The sequence below is a fragment of the Myotis daubentonii genome, chromosome 7 (assembly GCF_963259705.1).
Source record: "Myotis daubentonii chromosome 7, mMyoDau2.1, whole genome shotgun sequence".
NCBI lineage: Eukaryota > Metazoa > Chordata > Mammalia > Chiroptera > Vespertilionidae > Myotis > Myotis daubentonii.
The window spans coordinates 17,179,286-17,203,353 of record NC_081846.1 but is presented as its reverse complement, the minus strand read 5'-3'; the positions used below and the strand labels follow the sequence as shown (position 1 = coordinate 17,203,353).

General features: G+C 35.9%; 1 protein-coding gene and 1 pseudogene across 1 annotated transcript in view; one reads left to right on the top strand and one right to left on the bottom strand.

The window, feature by feature from the left end:
- The window catches only part of ERBB4 (erb-b2 receptor tyrosine kinase 4), a 922,327-nt gene that overhangs the window by 469,978 nt on the left and 428,281 nt on the right, over positions 1–24,068 (top strand). The gene's annotated exons all lie outside the window — the stretch shown is intronic.
- On the bottom strand, positions 573–787 carry LOC132239003 (U2 spliceosomal RNA; annotated as a pseudogene).

The window sequence follows — 24,068 nt, the reverse complement described above, 5'->3', positions numbered from 1 at the left end:
TTTATGGCTTTTCATTATAATAACGCAATATAAATTTCTAAAGCATTATACAATTCACTGCCCACACAATAATCCACTTTCACATTTCATGACTAGACATTTATTCAAATGCCCACTAAGAATTGTTTACTGCCTGTCATATTCATGATTGAAAATGGCATGATAAATTCTTTCTTTTATTTTATAAAGAACTTTAAGGGGGTTTAATAAACATTAATATGAATACTGTATGTATTTTCCTCTAAAATAATTAAGCTGATTTTTTTTTACTTATTGATATCATTTTTTTAATGTTACTAATTTTTACAATAAATATGGTAGTAAATACAAGCTGAGAGAAAATTGATTCTATTGTGCCCAAATTTCATATACCAAATTCATACTACTAAAATGATCAAGAATTCTGTTTCTGAGGAAAACATTCACATAAAACATGGATTGAGTTAAAAAAGTGAATGCAGTACTATTTTAATATATTATTAACCACATTCACCAAAGACATTTGTTTTGTGCATAAAGTAACTAGGGAATGCCATTAAAATGCTCCTCTGCCAGGATTATCAATATAATTTATAGCATAGCAAATCACCCACTGGCTAATTCCAATTGCTGGTCCCTACTAACAGCTGAGAAATAAAAAAAAAACATAAGATGGTGGTCTCGATGGAGGAATTTCAATGCATAGCATAATTGAGGGAGAGGATAAGAAAACTATTTTTCTCTTACTATTTTAAACTGATAAGAACAGATACTACACTTGATCTTAGCCAAAAGGCCGAGAAGCGATTCTATTTTAAATTGAATCAAAAGAAATATTATACAACCATAAAATATATTTTAGAAATACTATAAAGGAACAAATAGAATCAGTGGAACATGGATCAATATAAAGAATGACATTAGGGCCGTAACTGGTTTGGCTCGGTGGATAGAGCATTGGCCTGCGGACTGAAAGGTCCCAGGTTCGATTCTGGTCAAGGGCATGTACCTTGGTTGCGGGCACATCCCCAGTAGAAGGTGTGCAGGAGCCAGCTGATCGATGTTTCTCTCTCATCGATGTTTCTAACTCTCTGTCCCTCTCCCTTCCTCTCTGTAAAAAATCAATAAAATATGAAAAAAAAGAATGACATTAAGTAAATCAATTACAGTTGTAAAATTCAAATGACCAATTCATTTGGTATTAGGAAAGCTTTTCAATCAAATAGGTGCCTAAAGTTAGAAAAGAAAAAAAAAATAAAATAAATGCTTTGCTGGGGGAACATACTGCATAGTAATTGGTAAAATTGAAGACTTTGCTGGATCTTTCTTGCAAGAAGACCTAGAGAAGGATTACAGGGACTCCATCCATCTATATATATAAAAGGCTAATATGCAAAGTGTCCCCTCGGGAGTTCAACCAGGAGACCGGGAGTTTGATCGCTCGCTATGACATGCGCTGACCACCAGGGGGTGGCGTGGAACAAAGGAAAGCCTCCACCAGCAGCTGGAAGGCCCTGATGGGCCCTGATCGCCAAGCTTAGGGACCCTACCCATTCTGAATTTCATGCACTGAGCCTCTAGTGTAAACATATTCCTAAAGGCCCATTCTAATAAATGCAAATCATCTGGTAAACAGTTGTCTTATCTTCCTGTGATTTTATTGTTCCAAAGCAGAAAAATGACCTTTAGGGATCTCTACTATGGTCATGGTTCTATTTAAACAAGAAATAAATGGGGATATATAATTAAAAAGAAACTTGGAAAAATAGCAAAGCCATCTTAGAGTTTATATTAATGAAAGAAGAAAATAATGGTTCAATTTATGCATATTTTATTTTAGAAAAGTAAATTTTAAGTAGGCCAGGTCAATTCTATGCATGGTCAAGGTGATATAGAATTGTAAGTTCCACTTTGCTGTGACTAGGATTTGTATCTCTATGTTACAGATGAGGAGAATGAGGCTTGGGAAGAAACCAACTTGCTCAAGATTAGAAAAGTAGTGAATTTTATGAATTAGAAATTAAGTGGTGATGGTTTGAACGCACATTTAAACCCTATACTTTAATAATAACAACTGTGAAAATTAATTTAGCATAAGCTCATAGGTATAAATTAATAGTATACATATTTGCACTCCAGAAAATCTTTTTCTTCTATCTAGTAAATTATTTAAAGTTATGAAAAACAGAAATATATAATGTCACTAAGAATACTCCATTTGGGCAACATGAAGTCACAGAAGGTATGGTTCCTTAAAAATCTAAACTTTAATGGTAGCTTATAACCTGGTTCATTACTTTAAGTAAAATTTATTTTTAAAATGCCCAAGATATTTTTATTATTTTTTAAGTTATTTTTCAAACTTTAAAGTTTAGTTTTGGTTGAATGTATTATAAATCATTTAAGACTTTAAAATGTCTAAGGTATTGACTATGTACTTTAGAATTGTAAATTATGAGTTATTGGAGATGAAACACAGTTGTGTTTTTTGCCTGCCTTAATCTCATCCTCTGTAGCCTAATGAGATAAAGATGTATAAGAAGAATTAGGTAACACAAGAAATTGAGAAAGCCTCCATGTAAATCGTTTTTTGATGATGTTAATAAACTAGGTGCAATTTAGTTCTTCTGAATCTAGTTGTAATTATTATTTGTTAATAAAAAATATCATCTTACCTATTAAAGCATTTAGCGACATAATTCCTTGATAAATAGGAGAAAATAATCATGAGTGACAGATCTATTCACATTTTTGGCTGGAACTAGTATCTTGCATTAGTATTTATACTTTTATGTTTTACATTCCAAATACTATTGATGTTCTATGTCTTTTGGTTAAAACACTTGTTACATATAAGATATCATCAGCTTTTAATTCCACCATGGTCTGTGTGATGACTAAGTAAGTTTTGCTCCTGATGTCACCTGTGAACCCTGTTACTGCTGGCTGATTTGGTCAGTGAGGTAGACTTTGAAGTTATTCTGGAAAGTAAATTAGACATATTCCTATGTTTATGATTGGATTTTCTATACTTATCAGACAGCATGCAAACACTGACAACCTAGTGATTCAGCAGTGAAGTGAGAGTAAAAAAAAATCAATCCTTTTACAATGGATTTAATTTCGTTCCTTCCTTCTCTTCCCTCACTCCGTCCTCCTCTTTTCCTTTTCCTTCCTTCTTCCTCCCCCTTCTCTCCTTCCTCCTTTTCATTTTCTATATCTCTGTCTTCACTCTATAATATTCAGACAATTATTAATCTATCACCATCAGCACACAAACCTGGATAATTTTTAAAACATACATATTCTGGTTTTACATTATAAATTAGTTTCTGAAAATTGCTAGACCCTTCTTTGCCAAAACTGCAATGTGTATCAGTAAGCATGTTAGAGTGCTTGGGGGTGTTGCAAAAGTGTTCAAAGGGGAACATTGCAGACGTGATTGAGTGTTTCAAGCACAATGGAATGGAAAGGAGGCCATTCCCCATGGAGGAAGCAGCAGGAACAAACCGTGGTGGCACCATGTGCTTTAGGAAAATGTCATTGCAGCAAAGCTTGCATTTAAGGTAGAAGCCAGAGGGATCTGAAAGGCTCAAATACCATAAAAAATAATTTAGACTTAAAACAGTTGTCAAATGCAAGCAACTAAAGAGTTTGAAGTAGGTTTGGGTTTTAGAAATTCACTCTTTTAGAATGTAGGGGAGCAGTTTCCAACGTGTTCTTCATGGCAAGATCATATGTTGGAATTTTGATCTTTATATATCTTTTTATTTTAAGATAACAAGAAAATACAGTAATCTTTCCTAATATGTGATTGGCACTGGTGTCCTGGCTTTATGTGCATGTCAGAGGTCCCATACAAGGCACTTACCAGGAATTGCTCTTCGTGAAGAGTGGGGTCCCATCATGCAAAGGGGTACACAGTGCTGCCCTCTCTCAGCTGTAACTTTGCTTTCAGCTTATTTCTGTTTATTGCAGATTGTGTTCCTGGTTATGTGGGTTTGCAGATGATATTACTGATTTTTAATGAAACTGACACTTCACAAAATATGAAGTTCTTTCAAAAAGATTTGGGTTGAAGAGAAATGATGATATAAATACAAGTGGGGTGTGGAAGAAGTAGAGCCAACAGGACATTTCTAAGCTGCTCTTCAGCTGCACTACAAGCTTACATCTTTACAATTAGCAATGATCTAATACAATCTGTCAAGGAAGCAGGGAAAAATTGAAATGATTAAGAAGACTGTCCCTAGCTGGTTTGTCTCAGTGGATAGAGCATTGGCCTTCGGACTGAAGGGTCCCAGGTTCAATTCCAGGCAAGGGCACATGCCTGAGTTGCGGGCTCGATCCCCAGTGGGGGGCATGCAGGAGGCAGCCAATCAGTGATTCTCTCTCATCATTGATATTTCTACCTCTCTCTCCTTCTTTCTTTCTCTCTGAAATCAATAAAATATGTTCTAAAAAAAAGACTGTATGAAATATAGACTTCCATATACTATCTTTAATAAGGAACTTTGACCTAGTGCATAATATATATTGAGATATGAGCTAGTGTCAGTTTGTGGCTTTCAACATTTGCTTGACATTTTAATACAAAACATCAATAATATAAAGACAAATGTACATATTTTTGGAAATGTTTAAAGTTTTATAATACTAGATTTATTTTCTCACTAATGACCCTTAATAGCGACTGTCTATAAGTTTCTTTTGAGGTTTCTTATTATGTCAGTAAAGTAGCATATCTATACAATGTGTAAATAGCATATACACATATTAAAGAGGCATGTTTGAAAATCTTCAATGTGAAAGAAATGTGTAATTTTCAGATAGTTGAACTTTGTTTAGTAAATGGATCAATGGGACAGATACAAAGAGAAGGCATCTCAGAATATTTTTTGTTAAGTGATTGAGGACACATTTTATCTTTTGGTCTATTTGTATAGCAATATATTTGGCTATGAAATATATAAAAATAGCTTGACTGAAAGCACACTTAATAAATAGCTGAAAAAGAGAAAATATCTGAACCACACATTTTATAGCAAGGCTTTCATTTATTAGGAGATAAATTGGTGTAGTCACATGTAGTTGGTGGTTGATGAACAACTGTTGTTTTATCGGGCTATTTCAAGATTCAAGTTTTCTCTGCTGATATATTCATATAGGAGAAAGTTTGTACAGGATTGCCAAGGTAAATAAGTCCACTAGCATAAGGCAAAAAAAATAACTTAAAGTATGACAGTCCTATTATAAGTTAGCATTTGCTAATGAAAGAGTGAATTGAATAACTTGTAAGAAATGATCATCTGATTAAATTCTGTAAAGATAAGGCAGCTCTAAACTAGGGAATATAAAATTTATTATGTATTACTGAGTAATTTTTTTAGTACTTCACTATTGCTTTTTCTTCACAGCTTTTATTCATATCTGTCTCAGTCCATCTTAACTGGAAAAAGTTATCTTCCTCTAGGTTCCCACAAAACTCATCTCACTACATTTATTGTATTTATTATTGTTAATGTTTTTCTCATTTACTAAAAAGTAAACTTTCTCAAAGATAAGAGTTTGCATTTTTGTTTTATATTTTAGCCTCCAAAGAGGCTAATGTTTTGCGTAGTTACTTAATGGAAGTACTTTGAATTGAATAAAATGGTTTGTTGATAAATTACTAACTTATTAACATTGGAAATCAAGTATCAGGAATATTACAGGAGTTATTAAAACTATTAGTTATATTTATGCTACTGTGAACTTGATTCAGTGTTGCCAAGGAGAACCTGAACCTAAATATAACTCACTTTAATACTCAGAATGTTCTATATACTTTGATACCCTTTTGGAATTTGCAATTATCCGCTGCATTTGTCACCATAGGAGAGAGATCAAACTATCCTATCTAATAAAGAGGGAATATGCTAATTGACCCTCACACTTTTGCAAAGATGTGGCACCCACACCCAATAAGGAGGGAATATGCTAATTGGCTGCTCCACCCTCAAAGATGGCAGCGCCCACATCCACAAGAATGTGGTGCCCAGTTCCTCTGCCCCTCCAGGGCAGCAGGTGGGCCTGGTCACTTTGGGTGCCTGCCTCCAGAGTTCCCCAGGAGCCCAAAGCGATGGCAGCTGCCCAGCTGCCCAGGTTCGGCCGAGGCTTGCGCTGCTGGCAGTGGCAGCAGCAGAGGTGTGATGGGGCATCGCCTTCCCCTGATCGCCGGGTCACCTCCCACCCCTGAGGGCTCCCGGACTGTGAGAGAGAGCAGGCCAGGCTGAGGGACCCCCCCATCCAGTGCATGGATTTTCATACACTGGGCCTCTAGTTATAGTATAAAAACATATATTGGTTCAAGACTTTGCATATTGTTCTTTTGTTGAATATAAACAAATTTAATTTGAAATAACAATTAAAAAGGAAAGGTAGCTGGTATGTCTCTATGGTTAGAGTGTCAGCCCATGTACCAAAGGGTGTGGGTTCAATTTCTGATCAAGGGCATGTACCTGGGCTGTGGGTTTGCTCCCTGTCCCTGATTAGGGCAAGAGTGGGAGGCAGCCAATTGATGTGTCACTCCCATCTCTCTCTCTCTCTCTCTCTCTCTCTCTCTCTCTCTCTCCATCCCTCCCTTCCACTCTCTCTGAAAAGCAATGGAAAAAATATCCTCAGGTGAGGATTAACAAAGGCAAAAAAGGAAAGGTGTATTAAAATAATTAAATAATCAGATCTTCTGGATATTAAAATTCATACTAATATATAATACTATCAAAGAAATAATTGCAGGAGTACATTTTGTGGCTTAGCATAAGTTCAAATTACTCATATTTTCATGTGAAATATTTATAACCATTATTTGTTATTGGTTAAAGAAATGCCATTTCACACTATTGGTATGGCTACACAAATACAAGCACTTAAACTAGCAGTTCTTTTTGGATTAGACAGAATATGTGAAAGTTGCTCTTTCTTCTTTGCTATGAAATGCTGCCACCCCAGTTCATCCCTGTCAACAAAACCTACAAAGGGAACAGTAATTTACTACTTGGAATACTGAGGAAGACCAGTTTCCATGCTGTTCTAATTTGAATAATTTGCCATTTGTATAAATTAGTTGATTAAGAAGGGAGATTAGTGATGTTAGTGCTTTCATTTTCCCACCAGATAAACAGCTCCTTACATAAGTACATTGTTTAAAACAAATACACAAATAAAGACACAAACAAAAGCCTCTGGGACAGAAGTAGTATCTGTCCTGGGCCTTTAAGTAAATACATGTGGTAATGGAAATGGTGCTGATTAATGGTCATATTTTAAGAAGAAATGGTTCAATGGAGCATAAAGTGCAGAAAAATTTTTCAACCACTTATATTACCATCACTTCTATCAACTGAGCTGTTTGTGTAAATCAGGCTTTGAAAGCCTCTCAATAGTTCTTAGTAATTATTAGAATGTTAATTCTAAATTTGAAATATACTTTTATTATAAAAATTTGTATTGTAATACTTCACACTCTATTAATTCTTGTCATCAAATAACCAACTTCTACTCTTCACTTCTTGGCTATCTCCGTCTGATAAAGTGAACTAAGAGACAGAAAGGAAAACAAGAGCTATCTTTTAAAATAAATGTTCTTTTAAAATTAAAATAATCTTGCCGAAACCGGTTTGGCTCAGTGGATAGAGCATCGGCCTGCAGACTGAAAGGTCCCAGGTTCGATTCCGGTCGAGGGCACGTACCTGGGTTGCGGGCATATCCCCAGTAGTAGATGTGCAGGAGGCAGCTGATCGATGTTTCTCTCTCATCGATGTTTCTAACTCTCTATCTCTCTCCCTTCCTCTCTGTAAAAAATCAATAAAATATATTTTTAAAAAAATTTAAATAATCTTAAATAATTTTCAAAATTGCCAAAGTGTAATTTTGTCCCAAGTCATCTAAAGTCAGCAATTGCTCAGCAAATACAATCGAAGAATCAGACGTTTTAGTGCAGTTTCAAAAGCATTTGAACTGATGTTACTCTTCAAGTAATAAGGTGGGTAAAAACAGGCAAAATATATAAACTTGATGTACAAATTGTTATAGGCAGTTTGTTTATTTTAGCTGAAGTAAATTTTACAATTTATTTTCAATTAGATAATTACTTGTTATTGTTAATCTCTTCCTGTGCCTAAGTTATAACTTAAACATTACCATAGGTCTGTATGTGTAGGGAAAAGCACAGTGTGTAGTGTAGGGTTTGGTACTACCCTCAGTTTCAGGCACTTGAGCGCCTTTGAACATAAGGGAGTATGAATGTACTAGTCATCTCGATTCACCTTCTATTTCCAGTGGTGGAAGCTGTGTTCAAGATAGCCTGCAGTTTATAAATTTAAAACCCCCCACAAATAAATAGATAAATAAATCAGCTTTTCACCTATGATAAAGGATATAAAATATTTTCAATTCTATGAATGAATGAGGAAGGGAGCTAGTTAATTAAAACTGTCTGGAATTCCTTTGAAGAAGTATGTGATTAAACAAAGGGCTTTATCCTGAAACAATTAAGTAAATTTGGCCTCAGGTATCCTTGCTCATTCCCCAGGCAATGAGGGATGCTTAAACTCGGTTTAGAGTTAAACTTTATTCGAGATTTATCTATTTTAATTGATTTAGCTTTGATTATAAAACTTTCATGGAATAGCTGATGCAAATGATATATTATGTTAATATGTAACCCTCCCAGGTGTTATCTTCAATTTCAACTAAATATGAGTACATAACTTGTCTGACTGTTCTGCACAAGTTAATGAAATATAATACAAATGAAATGGACTACAGTAATTTATATTATCAAGACTTTTTCTTATGCTAGATGAATCCTAAATATTCTTAGGGACTCACAAGTAGACAGAGAAGAGATTTGCAGAGTAAAATTTAAATAGAATACTATTAGTGAAGAATTGGTTGGAAGGAAACTGTTTTTCTTAACACTTGTTTTTTGAGAGGATGTTTTGGTTGCAAATAAAATAGTTTTTATTTCATAGATAGAAACATTGACTTTTTGCAGGGGCTGGCATGATTACTGATAGTAAATTCATTGGCATTTACAAGATCATCCATCCTGTGAATTCTGTTACTAATGATATATTGAAAAATTTTGTATAAGAGGTAAGTGAAATGAAGGTAAATCACGAACACATTTGAGTAAGACCTCTTAATATTGATAGATGATGGAAGAATATTCTCCTTAGTGAAAAATTATCTTATTCTTCAAAAGATATAATTTGAAGCAAACAATACAAACTAAGTAAGTAGAGGAGAAACCTGTAGTTTATTTGTAAACTGTTTTTATGATAAAGTTGCTACTAATTCTTTCTTTGACCATTTGTCTTCTCCAAGTGAGATTGCTCTGTTAAGAGCAAACTGGAGCTCCAAAATCCAGTCCATGAGGCAATGAGTGTTAACAGGGTGGCTGAGCTTCATTTTCAACCTTTAACAGATTCTTTAGTGTGCTCTATAATTTGTTTTAATATCTTGGAATCAGTGAATTCAGGATCCATTGGACAAAATTGGAAAATATTTTAATGGTCTAATTTTTTTTTCTTGGGCTCAGTTATTTAAGAGTGGGATTATATTTCTTTATTTAAGTTTTATGAACATTATGATGATTCTCTAAGAACTTAAAATCATTGATTATACTAGTTTCTAATGGGGATGCCATGAATGTATGCATTTCAACATAGTGCTTGAATATTTATATTCTGCTTAGTGAACATATTTAGAGGACTATACATTAAATGGCTGAAGTAATATTTCTTTTTTAAAATATATTTTATTGATTTTTTATAGAGAGGGAAAGAGAGTTAGAAACATTGGGCAGCTGCCTCCTGCACACCTTCTGCTGGGGATGTGCCCGCAACCAAGGTACATGCCCCTGACCCGAATCAAACCTGGGACCTTTCAGTCTGCAGGTTGACCCCCTATCCACTGTGCCAAACCGGTTAGGGCAAGTAATATTTCTATAATGAGAAAAACTATATGAGTAAAAAGTGAGCTGGAAGGAATCTTGGAGATCCTTTAATAGACTTTCTTTATTTTAGAGATGAAAGACAAGGGTTAGGTAATTTACCTAAGGTTATATTGCTAGTTGGCAAGATTTGAACAACAATCAAAAGCTTTTCACCATGTTCTTTTCTTTTATCATTCTATTTCCCCTCTCTCCCTACTTTGTTGCTTTTTTTTTTTTATTTCTTCCTTTCCATATTCATGGAGGTTTTACTATGAGCTATGGTGGGCATGGGTGTTACCAAGATAAAGAGACTAGTCTGGTTGTAGCCACTAGTAAAAGTGCAAGAGAGATTGAAACTCAGACAGTAGACTAGTTCACAAATGCCCTGTAGGAGCCCCCTTACAGTCACTCTATGCAATAGGATAACAATTGCCTTGGTCCAATTCCGATCCCCATCTCCCCACAACCACACCCAAAGGGCTTCCACAACTCTCAACTTTATGAATACGTTAATTATATTGAGAAAGACATAATCTGCACTTGGAAGAAAACATGTATATATAGTTTAGTATTCAATTAGCATCAATATTCTTATATGTAATAAGCACAAATTATATGCAGTAGTTCAGGCTTCTCTCATGAAAAAGCTTGAAATTTTTTAGGTAAAAAAAGGTATTTTTTTTTTTCAAACTGACATGAACTTATATTATCTAACATAATGTTCAAACTCCACTGTGCATCCAACTGTACATGTAAAGGGATAACTTTTATAAAGAATTTTATTGCAGCTATTAGTATCATTTTCACTTGTCTGAATTTTTATCATTGCCTTGCTAAAGAAGACATGCTCACAGTGACAGATGCTTACTGGACTTAGTGTGGTGATCACATCATAAGATCTATAAATGTCAAATTGCTATGCTGTGTACCTGAAACTAATATAGTAGTGTATGCCAACTATATTTTAATTCAAAAATAAGGCATGCTTTAATACACTTTTGAAATGAATTGTGTTGTTTTACTTCCTGTCTTAGCATGGCTAAGTGATGTAAAGTTTATCTGCATCTCGGTTTTGATTTGAGAATTTATGAGGAGGGTGAGAAAAAAAAGCATCTGTTTTCATGCTGCTGCTTCATTTGTTATATATTTGAAGTGGCATAACAAGAGGGAAAAAAGGAGGCTTTAAACTCTTGTTTTGCAGTAAATGCACATTACTAATTTGGGTTTGGCTTTCATTTGAATGGATTCTCAGTGGGTAGAAATGACATTTATTTTGTGAATTGGAGAGAGCAAGTTGAAGGGTTGAGAGGTAGAAGATAAAAAGAAATCATTACTGAATCATTGGGCAACTGTTTATGTTACATGTAAGTATAACTACTTGGCCCATAAAAACAAAAAAGAAATAAATATATAACTTAAAAAGAAGTTACCAGTTTCAAATACTCTTATTGGTGTTGTGTTCTGGAAATTCAGAAACCCTCTATGGCGTTATTACTTTATCCAATCCAACGGTCCTTTTCAGCTTATGATTTTAAAATGTTCAACACATTTAGACAGCTGACAAAAGTATATCACAACAATAAATTAAACATATACCACACTGATTAAAGAATAGTGCAGGCCCGGCTGGTGCAGTTCAGTGGTTGAGTGTCAACCCCGTAATCAGGAGGCCATGGTTCGATTCCTGGTCAGGGCACATGCCTGGATTGCCTGCTGGATCCCCAGTAGAGGTGTTCAGGAGGCAGCTGATGGATGATTCTCTCTCATCATTGATGTTTCTATCTCTCCTTTTTCCTTCCTCTCTCTGAAATCAATAAAATACATATTCCACTCTAATTCATAAAAAATGCCCTCATCTTAATCATAGACATTTTGGACTTAAATATGCATTAAAACTTATGTTCTTAATGTTTTTCATTGTAAAATTGTGGGTAACTGGCAGAGCGATTCTTGAAGTGATGCTCCATTTGTTTTACTATCAAGCACTAGAGAAACTATTTTCATGAACTGTGTCCACAAACCATTCAGTTAAACTTGAGGGTGTTTTCACTGAAGCTTGTGCTGTACATCTGAAAAACCAATGATGCCTAAAAGAGTTTGAAATCACAAGTTTATGAGATGAAAAAAAAATAAAGAAGAAGAAGAAAGAATATTCAGTTTGAAGGAAAAAACAGGAGAAAATGACTGCAAAAATAGTTTGACATTTTTATTACATTACTTTAGTATGAAATAAATATGCACATACCTCATAGATTATGGGAAATTTGACAAGTATAATTAATATAATTTAATGGAATAACTGTGTAGCCTAAATTTAATTTCAATAAAAATTGATACTCTATCATACTCTAGCTTTTTTAAAATGTATTTTTATTGATTTCAGAGAGGGAGAGAGAGATAGAAACATCAGTGACGAGAGAGAATCATTCATTGGCTGCCTCATGAATGCCTCTCACCAGCATTGAGCATGCAACCTGGGCATATCCCCTGAATGGGAATTGAACCAGTGACCTCTTCTTGCAAGGGTTGATGCTCAACCACTGAGCAACACTGGCCAGGCTCATTTTATTATTTGTTGTTTTTTTTTAATTTAGTTTTGTGCCGGGGTCCAACCCCAGCGGGTCCAGGGTTCCCCAAAGGTGTGGACGGAGTAGGCGAAGAAGGAATGACACGGAGACAGCGTTCAGTTGATCAGCAACCTAGCCAGGACCTCTAGCCCGGATCTCCAGAGAGGTTCTGCTTCGGATTTCCAGCGAGGTTCTGTAGCCATGTTCCCTCGCTAGGTTCTCCAGCCAGGTTCTGTCCAGGCTCTCCAGTCAGGTTCAGTGTCCAGGTTCCAGTCAGGTTCTCCTGCCAATCTCTGTAGTCAGGTTCAGTCCAGGATCCCTTGCCATGTTCTCCCGCTAGGCTCTGTCTCTAGGCTCCATGTAGGTTTTGTCTTCTTGATTCTGTTCTAAGTTCTGTGTGTTTCTGTCTTGTTACAACTGTATTTATACCAGTTGATTCAATCCTATCAATCTCTATTACAAAGGTTAGGGCGTTTCTTATCTCCATTCCAGGGAGAAAAGATTATGTAGTTTAAGCATGATTGTTCGTAGTTAAAGGGATTAATTACCTGCCTGGCACTTAGTTGAGGGGTTTTATTCCCTCCCTAACTTCAGGGGAAAATCCCTACCTGGGGATTCAACCTTTCTCGGAGAGGTGACTTTGGTTAAAACACAGCGCCAAGAAGGTGAGCAAACATATTAAGAACCGTATGCCATATATGCCAGGTCCCTTGAAACAGCAAGCATGGACCGGCTCCCGGCAAATACCGGCTCCCGGCAGTTTTGAAAGATTTTAAAAATCAAGGTAATTTTTAAAAATGTGATGCTAAAGATAAATATTTACCCTTCTTTAAATATGACTAAATGTTTTTTATATGGTAATAAACGTAAGTGCATTTATACAACTAAGTTTAGAGAAATATGTATAGAAACCAATGACTTTCTTAATTATGTTTTGTGGAAGGGATAATCTTTTCAAGTTTTAATATTAGCATAATTATTCAAAATCTCAAATTCTGCATTTTCCATTTCCTCTTGAAATAATATTGACTTTTATTTTTTGCTGTGTATTACCTTATTACTTAAAAATGTATGTATATGACAATTTGATTCCACTGTTAGGAATGCAATCCTGTGTCTACCACACTGAAGCCTGGTGTGATTAATAAATCCATCCTCATCAGGAAGGTGTTGATTCAGAAAAGAGAAGCAATCAGATATTTGTTGGTTGTCTTAAAGGGAATTCAGTAAGTGAGAATAACGCATTTCTGATGATCATAAGCATTTGTGAAAAGTTAAGAGGAGCCTGTTCATTTTATCATTTGTTCCTATCAAGGAGACATTGACTCTTTTATATATATTTAACCAAGTTTGGTTACTGAGTATAGCTTGGAAACTATAAAATATCATTTTTCTAGTATAAAAAAACTCAGAGAGAAAAGGGAATTATGTCAATTAAGGCTGACTTCGTCTATGTGCTATTTATAAATATAACATGTTAGTCTTAATGTCCCTGCATTACACCTGCATTACATTAGGCAAGCTTTTGAACAGTGAATGAAAAGAAAAAATCAATGTATAAAGTTTTGCTACTGCAAAATTAGCTTACAATGTGAAAAAATAGAAAAGGAAGAGAATGCTTATTTTTCTATAATTTAAATATATGAGTTTATTCATCCATTCACCATTCATACAGTTATCTCTGTCAGTCTGTCTGTATAATTATCTATTTCTCTACCTGCTTATGTTTTTGGATATGTATAATGATAAATTTAGTTTATGGAAATTGTCATTAATATGAGAATGTTAATTTAAATTATATATATATATATATATATATATATATATATATATACACACACACACACATATATGTATGGATTGTGTTAAAAATACATGGGTAGACACCATTAATTTCCACTACATCTCTATAAGCATCTCTACAAGCAATAAAATTATACAGTTGCTTAAGGAGTATATAAAAGACATACACTCTTATAACTATCAATGTACCTCAAGAATTAGCTCTAGCCTTACTTTTACAGAAATTGCTTTCTTTAATTTGTTTATAATTTTATAATAACTAAACAATGCTTCCTCAGACACCATAGTTTGGTTTTTGTAAAAAAAAAAGACATATATATGCTTAATTTAAGACTTTTAATGGCAAGTTCCTTATAATGTTATCCCTTCAAGCCTAGGACATTTTTTCTGTAGCGTTTTCCTGAGCTTGAGCTTTGTTGATTGCTTACTCATGAAGGAGGTGACCATGTTTCTCTGTCTTCTGGAGTTCCTCTGAATTGGTGGTTGGATCCAGAGCCTTTATCATATTCATGCTCAGTTCCTTCGGTAAAAGTGAGGGTGGTGGTGAGGTTAGCCAGAAGCACATAGTGGCTAGTTGTTGTTGAGAACTGCCTAAGGTCTGAGAATGTTAGCCTGATTGCAAGCTAATAGCTTAGCCTGGCACTTGGGTTGGCAGAAGACAGGAGATTCTCTGGCACAACAATCAGCCTGAGCTTCGTGTTTCTGTTGTATCCCCTGGGCAATTTCCATGGGATGATTGGAAAGCAGGCACAAGTGGATCCTAAGAAAATAAAAATATAAAAAAAATACTTTCTGTCACAGTTGAAAAACTCCGAGTTTAGGAAATCCCAGTCTTCTAAAGAGGACTGACAGAAAATTTACCCTCTGCCCTACGGGGAGAAACTGTTATTATATTCCAGTGTTGTTTGTTATGTACACACATTCTTGAAAACATAGTCCAAACCAAAAGCTGCCACAAGCAATGCAGAAATGCTATGCAGAATTATCTCCCATCAATTTTCCCTATTATTGGGACACTAGAGGCCTGGTGCATGGAATTCTTGCACTGGGGGTGGGGGGAGGGCTGTCCCTTGTCCGACCTGCGCCCTCTTGCAATCCTGGACCCCTTAGGTAGGGTCCCTAGTCTTAGCCAGCAATCAGGATCTATCAGGGCTTTCCTTCCTCCGGCTGCTGGCAGCTGGACCCACCCCTGCCACTGCCACTGCTTGCCGTCTGTGCAGCGCTGTTCCCCCTCCCCCGCCACCAGTCCCCTCCCTTTGCAGGCAACAGGCATGGGGTACAATGGCTTGACTGGCCTGGGCCTCCCTCTGCTGGGCAATGGGTCACAAGACCCCCAGATCAATCGCTCTGCAGCGGGAGGCCCCGCCCACCTGCTGTGAGGCCACCAACCAGATGGTCTGGGGCTCACTCTGTGGCCTGGGCCTCCCTCTTGGGGCGATCATTAAGCAATGGCGGGCCCCCCTGACCAATCACATCACACCCACCTTGGCTGGCCTGGCACCAGTGCATGTCATTGCGTGGTCGTCTGGAGAGTCATCCAGATGGTCATTCTGCTGTTCTGTCTGTTCGGTCGATTGGCATATTATGCTTTTATTATTATAGATTATTATAGATTATTTGTAATGTTCAGTCATTGATGTTGAATACCTAGCACTCTTCATTCATAAGACATTTTAGAATGATATAGCTCTAATTTTTAAAATAAACTTTATTATTAAAAAAGTTTTAGGGAAATTGTGAAGTACAAACTGTTCCCATATAGCTCACATTCAGTTTCCTTAATTGTTCATATTAATTTGTTCCAATTAATAATTCAGTATTGATTAACACTCATTTTAACTTTTTCCTTATTTATTAGTTAGAATACTCTATAAAGACATCCTGTAGGTAACCTATTACTTGGTTACCCAATGTTTTAGCTCATTTAGAAAAAAAAAGACTAAATGCTTATTTTATTTTATTTACTAGTTATTAAGAAAACAAATTGGCTCTATATTATTGTCCAAGTGTGACTATTTAAATTCATTTAACATTATTATAAATTCAAATGTTAAAATATATGTCGTGGGCTCCATTATTGTTATTATCATCATTTCTGTAATCCAAACTGCCCCATCATTAACACGGAAGGGTCTCTTCCAACTGGCTGTAGGGCCCTTTTGACATGACCACACTCAATTGTGATAGTGTCCTCGCTATCTGGTATGAGGAGATGTTTCAGGCCTATCTTATACATTTACTGTCCCAGACCCAGGCTCTGAGATTTCTCCAACAGCAACAAAAAGTGTATTTCAAAGCGTATTTCATGAAAGCACATTTCAAAACCACAAGCTATATGCTAGGTCCCTAGGTATTTAGTAATAACCTAAAGCAAAGCTTAACTTCTAACACACTATACAGTTTGTTGAATGAATGAAACCAAAATAGGCAGAAGAAAGCCATGACATTTAGAAAATATTTAAAATCAATATATCTGTACCTTGTAAATAATATATAAGCTATCTTAGAAGACACTGTGATTTCCTCACTTTAGAACTCTGTAAAGGGGAAACAGGGTGGAAAACATTTGAGGGTGAATTTGTTTGTTTGAGGCTGCTGAAAACACACACACACACACACGCATACACACACACATACACATGCATACAGACACATACACAAGTACATCTCTTGGTAAGATATTATATTAAAAGAAAAATGCAAATTTTTTCTCAGAAATGGAAGGCGGTGATGTGTGACAGAATGTGGGTTAACTTTATACACGATGAAGAGATGTTTAATGCATGAAATTCTAAAATAAAAACTTACGCTTAAAGAAACAAAGATATGAGAGAAAGCTTTCAAGACACTGTTTATCTTTCTTGGCTGAGCTTTTATCTTCTTGAGATTGGAAGTGATGAAGGGTAGTAAGCACCATGAGAGGAAGAACCAGGTCTATTCTGTGTGCCACTGTGCCTCCAACACCTAGAAGAGTGCTTCTTCTTTTTTTAAAAATATATTATATTGATTTTTTACAGAGAGGAGGGGAGAAGGATAGAGAGTTAGAAACATCAATGAGAGAGAAACATTCATCAGCTGCCTCCTGCACACCTCCTACTGGGGATGTGCCCACAACCAAGGTATATGCCCTTGACCCAAATCCAACCTGGGACCCTTCAGTCTGCAGGCCAACGCTCTATCCACTGAGCCAAACCAGTCAGAGCGAGAATAGTGCTTCTTAGATAGTAGGGGGACAATAGGTAATTTGTGGAGTAAGTGATTACTTACTGGATGGATGGACGGACGGACGGACGGATGGATGGATGGATGGATAAGGTGGAAAGCACAAAGACTTAAGGAATTTTATGAGGAATGGAAGTCAAGTGAATTTTATTAAATAACTAGTATATGGCAGATGCTTTTAGATATAAATGTATCTAGTTTCTAAATTTAAAAAAAGCATAAGTCTTTCATTTTCTTATTCAAAAATTTGATTAAGAAAGCACAGCATCACTATGTATGGTGGGTATGGGAAATATGAGGGGAACACATTGTAAAGTAAATGATTGCCTAACCACCATGTAGTATCTCTGGTACGACTGCTACTAATAATAAAGCACAGTTTTAGCCAAGTACCGTGACATATTGACATAGGTCATACAGTTAAAAAGTAGTTCTCCAAATTTAAATAACTTGCTTTTACCACCAAATTGACTCGCACAAAAACACTTAAGTATGAAAAGCATTTTAATATCTAGCTTCCAAAACCCTGATCTCAATTGATGTTATGTCTGCAATGTTGGCTGTATCCACAGATATCTATAGAATATCTGCTGCATTTGTTTGACTTGAATAATAAGAACATCATAACATAAGACCTCATCACTGGAAAAGATGACTCAAGTATTGTTTTAAAAATAATTAAGATGTTTGTTTTATGTTTTGACAAATATTTACAAAAATATTAAAGTGTTTCCTGGCAGCCCTGCCACATCCAGTCCTGATGCTTTGGCTCTACTATTTCTGAAATTGTTCACCCTTTTCATTTAAAAATAACAGCAGACTAGTCACAAAAGCAGTCACCTCTACCTCCTGATTCCTCAAAGGCCATTTCCCATATGCTTTTCAAAAGAGGCAGCTGTTGTCACACATCATTTCATGAAGGACCATTTTTCTCCTTTAAATTTTCAGAGGGCAAAAAAATCACATTTATAAAATACCTCAGACTTGAAACTGTCACTCTCAATTGAAATGGAAATGGTATCAAGCAGTTTTCTCACATCAATTTGGTGATGTGTAGTTATTCACTTAGAAAGAGAGAAACACAGTTTTATAGATGCTAGGCTACAGAGGCAGCGTGTTGAACAAGAGTCAAAATTCAGGATTCATATATAAAAATAACAACTGATACTGAGCGCATGATATAAGTTAGGCCTTTTTTTTAAAAAAAAAACAAAACCAACTTACAGGGATTTACCTATTTATTTATTTTAATTTAATTTATTGGGGTGACATTGGTTAATAAAATTATATAGATTTTATGCCACAGTTATGAATGTTCTCTGCTTTAGAAATTCTCAGACTTGCTCTAAGGGGCAGAGACAGAAATTATATAGATTTCAGGTATACAGTTCTAGCATACATCATCTGTATATTGTATTGTGTGCTCAACACCGCAAGCCAAGTCTCCTTCTATCACCATTTATCCTCTTTTACCCTCTTGTACTTCCCCCACCCACTTCCCTCTGGCAATCACCATACTGTTGTCTGTGTCCATGAATCTTCATTTTTTCTTGGCTTAATCCCTTTACCCTTCACACCCAGCCCCCAAACCCTTCTTTCTGACAACTTTCAGTCTCTTCTCTGTATCCATGAGTCTGTCTCCTCTTTGTTTGTTAGTTTATTTTTTTTCATAGATTCCACATATAAATGAAGTCATATGGTATTTGTCTTTCGCTGACTGGCTTGTTTCATTTACTAGCATAATACTCTCTAGTCCATTCCTGCTGTCACAAATGTCAGATTCCCTTCTTTTTTATGGCTGAGTAGTATTCCATTGGAAGCTGCCCAAGTGCCCATCGGTAGATGAGTGGATAAAAATGTTGCGCATGTAAACAATTTGCAGGGATTTGCTTCTCAAAACAGTCCTAGGAATCTTGGTCCTTAGTATCTTAATTTTGCAGATGAAGAAACTCAGATACAAAAAGATAAATAATGTACCCATTACAATGTTGCTAAATGCTAGACTTGGAACTCAGGCAGTGCATTAGTTTGTTAGGACTGACACATGAATCATTTGATCATTAGCTTCTAGCTTTCAGAATTGAGAGAAAGTAAATTTCTGTTTAAATCACTCAGTGTGTGGTGATTGGTTAATTTAGGTTTAAAAGTTTAATTGTATCTATATAAACACATGTATATAAACACATATGTAGATACATATACATTTTTAGAGGTGTTGGAGTTTTTGCAGTATAGATGTTTCGTAATATAGACACATGAAGTTGAGATTTGTGTAAGATTATATAAATGGATCGACCAACACTCCCAACTTAATTTGTGTAACCTAACTCTAGTGTAGCAAGTCTATGATACAGGAATATTCCTGAGATGAGGTCAGGAGATGAAGGACCATTTGGGAATGTAGACATGAAGCATGACTATTAAGAACTCTCTGGCCACCTAAGAAAGATATAGAGGGCAATGAAAAAGATGATTACTTTGAGAGAGGGGAGTTAAGTCCTCTTTTCAGTGAAACTAAGGTATACCCTGCCAGGAAGTTATGGTTGAGAGCTGGCTGAGGGGCCAGGGATGAGTGAATAGCATGTACATTCTTAGAAAGCAGGGTTGGTAGCAGCAGTAGTCCCCAAGAGCCTGGCTCCTGGTGACTGAGTGCTAGCAGTTTTGCAGGGAAGAATTGGATGTGATTCTCTGTCCAATAGTGTTACTTCATGCTGTGTAAAATGAGTGTGGATTCAACCCTGCCACAGGGTACATGACATCTCATGTTACTCCATGTTTCCAAATCTAATTAGAACAGACGTGGAGTCCCTGCTGGCCAGTGTGGCAAAATCATGGGAGCTTTAAGGAAAGTGAGAAAACTGAAAGGAAGATGCCAAAGCCAAAAGCACCGTCACATGCGGAGGTTTTGCATGGGAATGAAGCATATAGTCAGTCACGCTCTCCTGCCACATGCAGCAGGAATGTGTAATGTTCGCTGTATCCTTACTAATATTTTTCCTGGTAAATTTCTAAATACTATGCCACAGTTATGAATGTTCTCTGCTTTAGAAATTCCCAGACTTGCTCTAAGGGGCAGAGACAGAAATTAATTGCCTAGGGAAACTTAATGGAAAGCCGTACTGATAGAGAGGTTACAATTTGCTGCAACATTTGTCACTGTCAGAAAACACATACATTCTACAGTCACTGCCAGGAGAGGGGCTTTCTCCCTGGCCTCCCGCCCCCATAGTTCTCTACTCCTTACTCTTTTCTGGGATACTACAGGTTATTTAGCTTCAAGTCTAGGGATCATAGTATTCACTAATATATTTGTATTGTTTTTGAATGATATATAATTGGATATGAGTACACAAGAAACTGGAGTAGAATTTATCAGAATTAGTTCAACTCGCTGCAGGAGGTCTTTAACAAAAGTAAAGAGGTACATTTTCAAATGATGCTTACATTAAAGAAAAATAACCAACAAAAGTAGATTTGCTGCCTAATTCAAGTAGGAGAAAATCTTGGGAAGAGTTTTACACACTTAGTAAAAAATGTATAATTGCTTTTAATGTGCGTAAAATTGTTCCTAAACACTGATTAAATTTTCAAGAATCCTGAGGTTCTGCAATCACTTAAATCTTGAGGTAGACAAAGAATCATTTAAGGAACTATTTATTCCTCCCACTGAGGACAAAGATAGAGAAAACTGCTAAAACAAAAGAATAAAAGCCTGGCGGTGTGGGTCAGGGGTTGAGCACTGACCCAACCAACAGGTCACAGGTTTGATTCAGATCAGGGCACAGGCCTGGGTTGCTGGCTCAATTCCCAGTAGGGGGCATGCAGGAGGCAGCCAGCTGATCAATGGTTCTCTCTCATCATTGATTTTTCTATCTCTCTATTCCTATCTCTTCCTCTCTCTCTGAAATTCAATAAAAACATTTTAAAACGAAGAAAGGAATTGTGCCAAATACAAACAAAAATACAGTTAGTTGTGAAATAAAATAGAATTTTAAAAATAATACTGATTTTTTTTTCTGGAATGGTTTGCAGGTAAATGGAAAGCCCGCTGAAGCAATGAAATCTTGCTAATCTTTGATTAGACTAGTATCCACTGGGAATCTTAGGAAGTTTATAACTGCAGATGTCACATTAAAAATAGTATATGAGAAGAATGCTTATAAATTTTTGTCCTTTAAAACAATGTATTTTTTTAGATTGATCATTAGTATGGTATGGGAAGTTGGTAAAATTTACTTTGTTTTGCCATTTATTTTGATTTTCATCATCAAATGCCATGAGCAAAACAAATCTGCCCCTTGGCTTAGAAGAGTTTTGAAGTATTTAAAGCTTTAATGATCTTCAGCTGTATTCACTCCTTGAACAAAGCAGATGTAGAAGCTTTGACAATGGAAATTAATCAGTTATAGTCAGCAGAAGCTAATGCCACAAGGAGAGAGATATCTTCAGGTGAGTATTCACTCTTTGGTTGACAAAATAGGCAATTTCCTGAGACTAAAACTTCCTGAGCAAAACCAGAGTTAGGGTTTTCTCTTCGCTGAGGCATTCTGGCGAAGTCTACTCACCACTGTGTTCCTTGGGCACAAATCATGATTGTGTTGTTCCAACAATGATTTTGTTAGCAGAGTGTTTATGAAACATTTCCCATGGAAAACGATATCTCAAATGACCTTAAGCATAGCTTATACTTTCCAATTCCATTCCATTCAGCAGCCATTAGTGAACATTTGCTCAGTGCCAAAGTCTGTACTAAGGGCTGTAACATACACAGAAAAAGTATAAGGAACCAGTCCTTTAGTTTAGGAATACATTGCCACTCAAAGAGGCAAGACATAAACATACCAACGTCACATAGCAAAGGAATTAAAAGCAACAGTTCTTATGCAATGATGTTATAATCAGTTTTGTTTTCAAATCGAGTTCTTCACAGAGAGCTCATTTTGGCTATTATTAGAGATAATATTTGTAACAGCATCCATTGAAAACTTATTTGTCTGACACTTTTATTATATCTTCTAATCCTTATAAAACTTTTATAATAGAGGCATTGCTATTTTTTATTTTTTTTACAGATGAAGAAGGTGAGGTTTAGTAGAATAAACAATTTGATGAAGATCATGAAACCGTGAAGCACAAAGGCTGGGTTTGAGCCTAGCTTTGCTTGGCAGTTGAGCTTCCATTTCTTACTATTATAATTTCCTTAGATAAGTCCTTTGTTTAAGAGTTGTTTTATTTTCATAAAAAGTTCTTAGATAGTTAGAAAGATTGTGCTACTAAGATTCTGATGCCTGAAAAGAAAAGAACAATGGGTAACTGGCATGATTGTGTGACCATATCAAGCATTATAAATGTTAATTGGCACTTACAGATATCTCTTGACTTTTACCAGGATTGCTTAGTGAGTTGCCAAAATTAACATAACGGTGTTATTGACTCTTTTTAAAAAGAAAATATTAAATTGTTTGTTGATTACTCATGATAGGAGATGCTAGACAAGCTTCCTCCCTTTCTATAATTTTATCTGGTTCCATAATTCAATTTAGATATATTTAGTGCATAGGGTGTGCCAACACTCATTAATAACCAAATAAACTTTAAATGGTGAACTCCAGGTCACCCCACAGTGACTGCCAAGTCAACTACACCAAGGTTTTGGAAGACAATGGCTTCGGCGCCCAGGCAGGTTGTGAATAACTTTCAAATGGAACTTGGCATCACCCGGAAGAATTCTAATTCTGGCTTCAGAGTAGACTAACTTTACACAGTGCATTTTTAAAAAGACATATTTATCGGAGTGATGATCAGACTGTTACATCTTTCTCAGCATTAAGCTGAAAGTAATCCGACCATTACTAAGTTGTTTCCTGTGACTTTATTTGCAATCAGTATGCACTGTAGCTCATACTGAGATATTTCAAGATATGTGTTCACAGACAGTTCTTAAGAGTACCTGAAAGGATGTGACGATGAATACCAGAAAAATAGAAGAATTAGGAGATGGAAATTAAGGCATAATTGGTTGCACTACAATTTAAGAATTTTAAATGTATCCTCTAAAATTTGTTAAAAAGCTGTTGGTCTTGTGAGCCCCTCCAGACATAAAATGTTACAGCAGTACATCTTGGGTTGAGAGATTTGTGTTATCTTTCTCCCTATTATTTACATTGTTTGTCTGGATAGGAGAACGGGATATGTGGAATAAGGTGAATAGGGCCTGCACCATCATTATCATCAAATAATTCACGCTGGGTGAATTACATACCACCTACTTCTGGTGGCTTTGTTCAAAGTGGGTTAAACAGATGCATCCTCGGCATTGACATATAATGATGTCCAGAGTTCGCATAGCAAAAGGATGTTGGTTAAGCCAATGTGTAAATTGCACACACTATTTTGCAAGACAAGAGAATAAAAAGCAGAGTGTACAATAAAAGAGACTCATTTTCAACACCAGAATCTCAGTTATAATAAACAATTCTTCCAGTCCCTGAATCTCAACAAAGGAGTAGCTGCTGCTT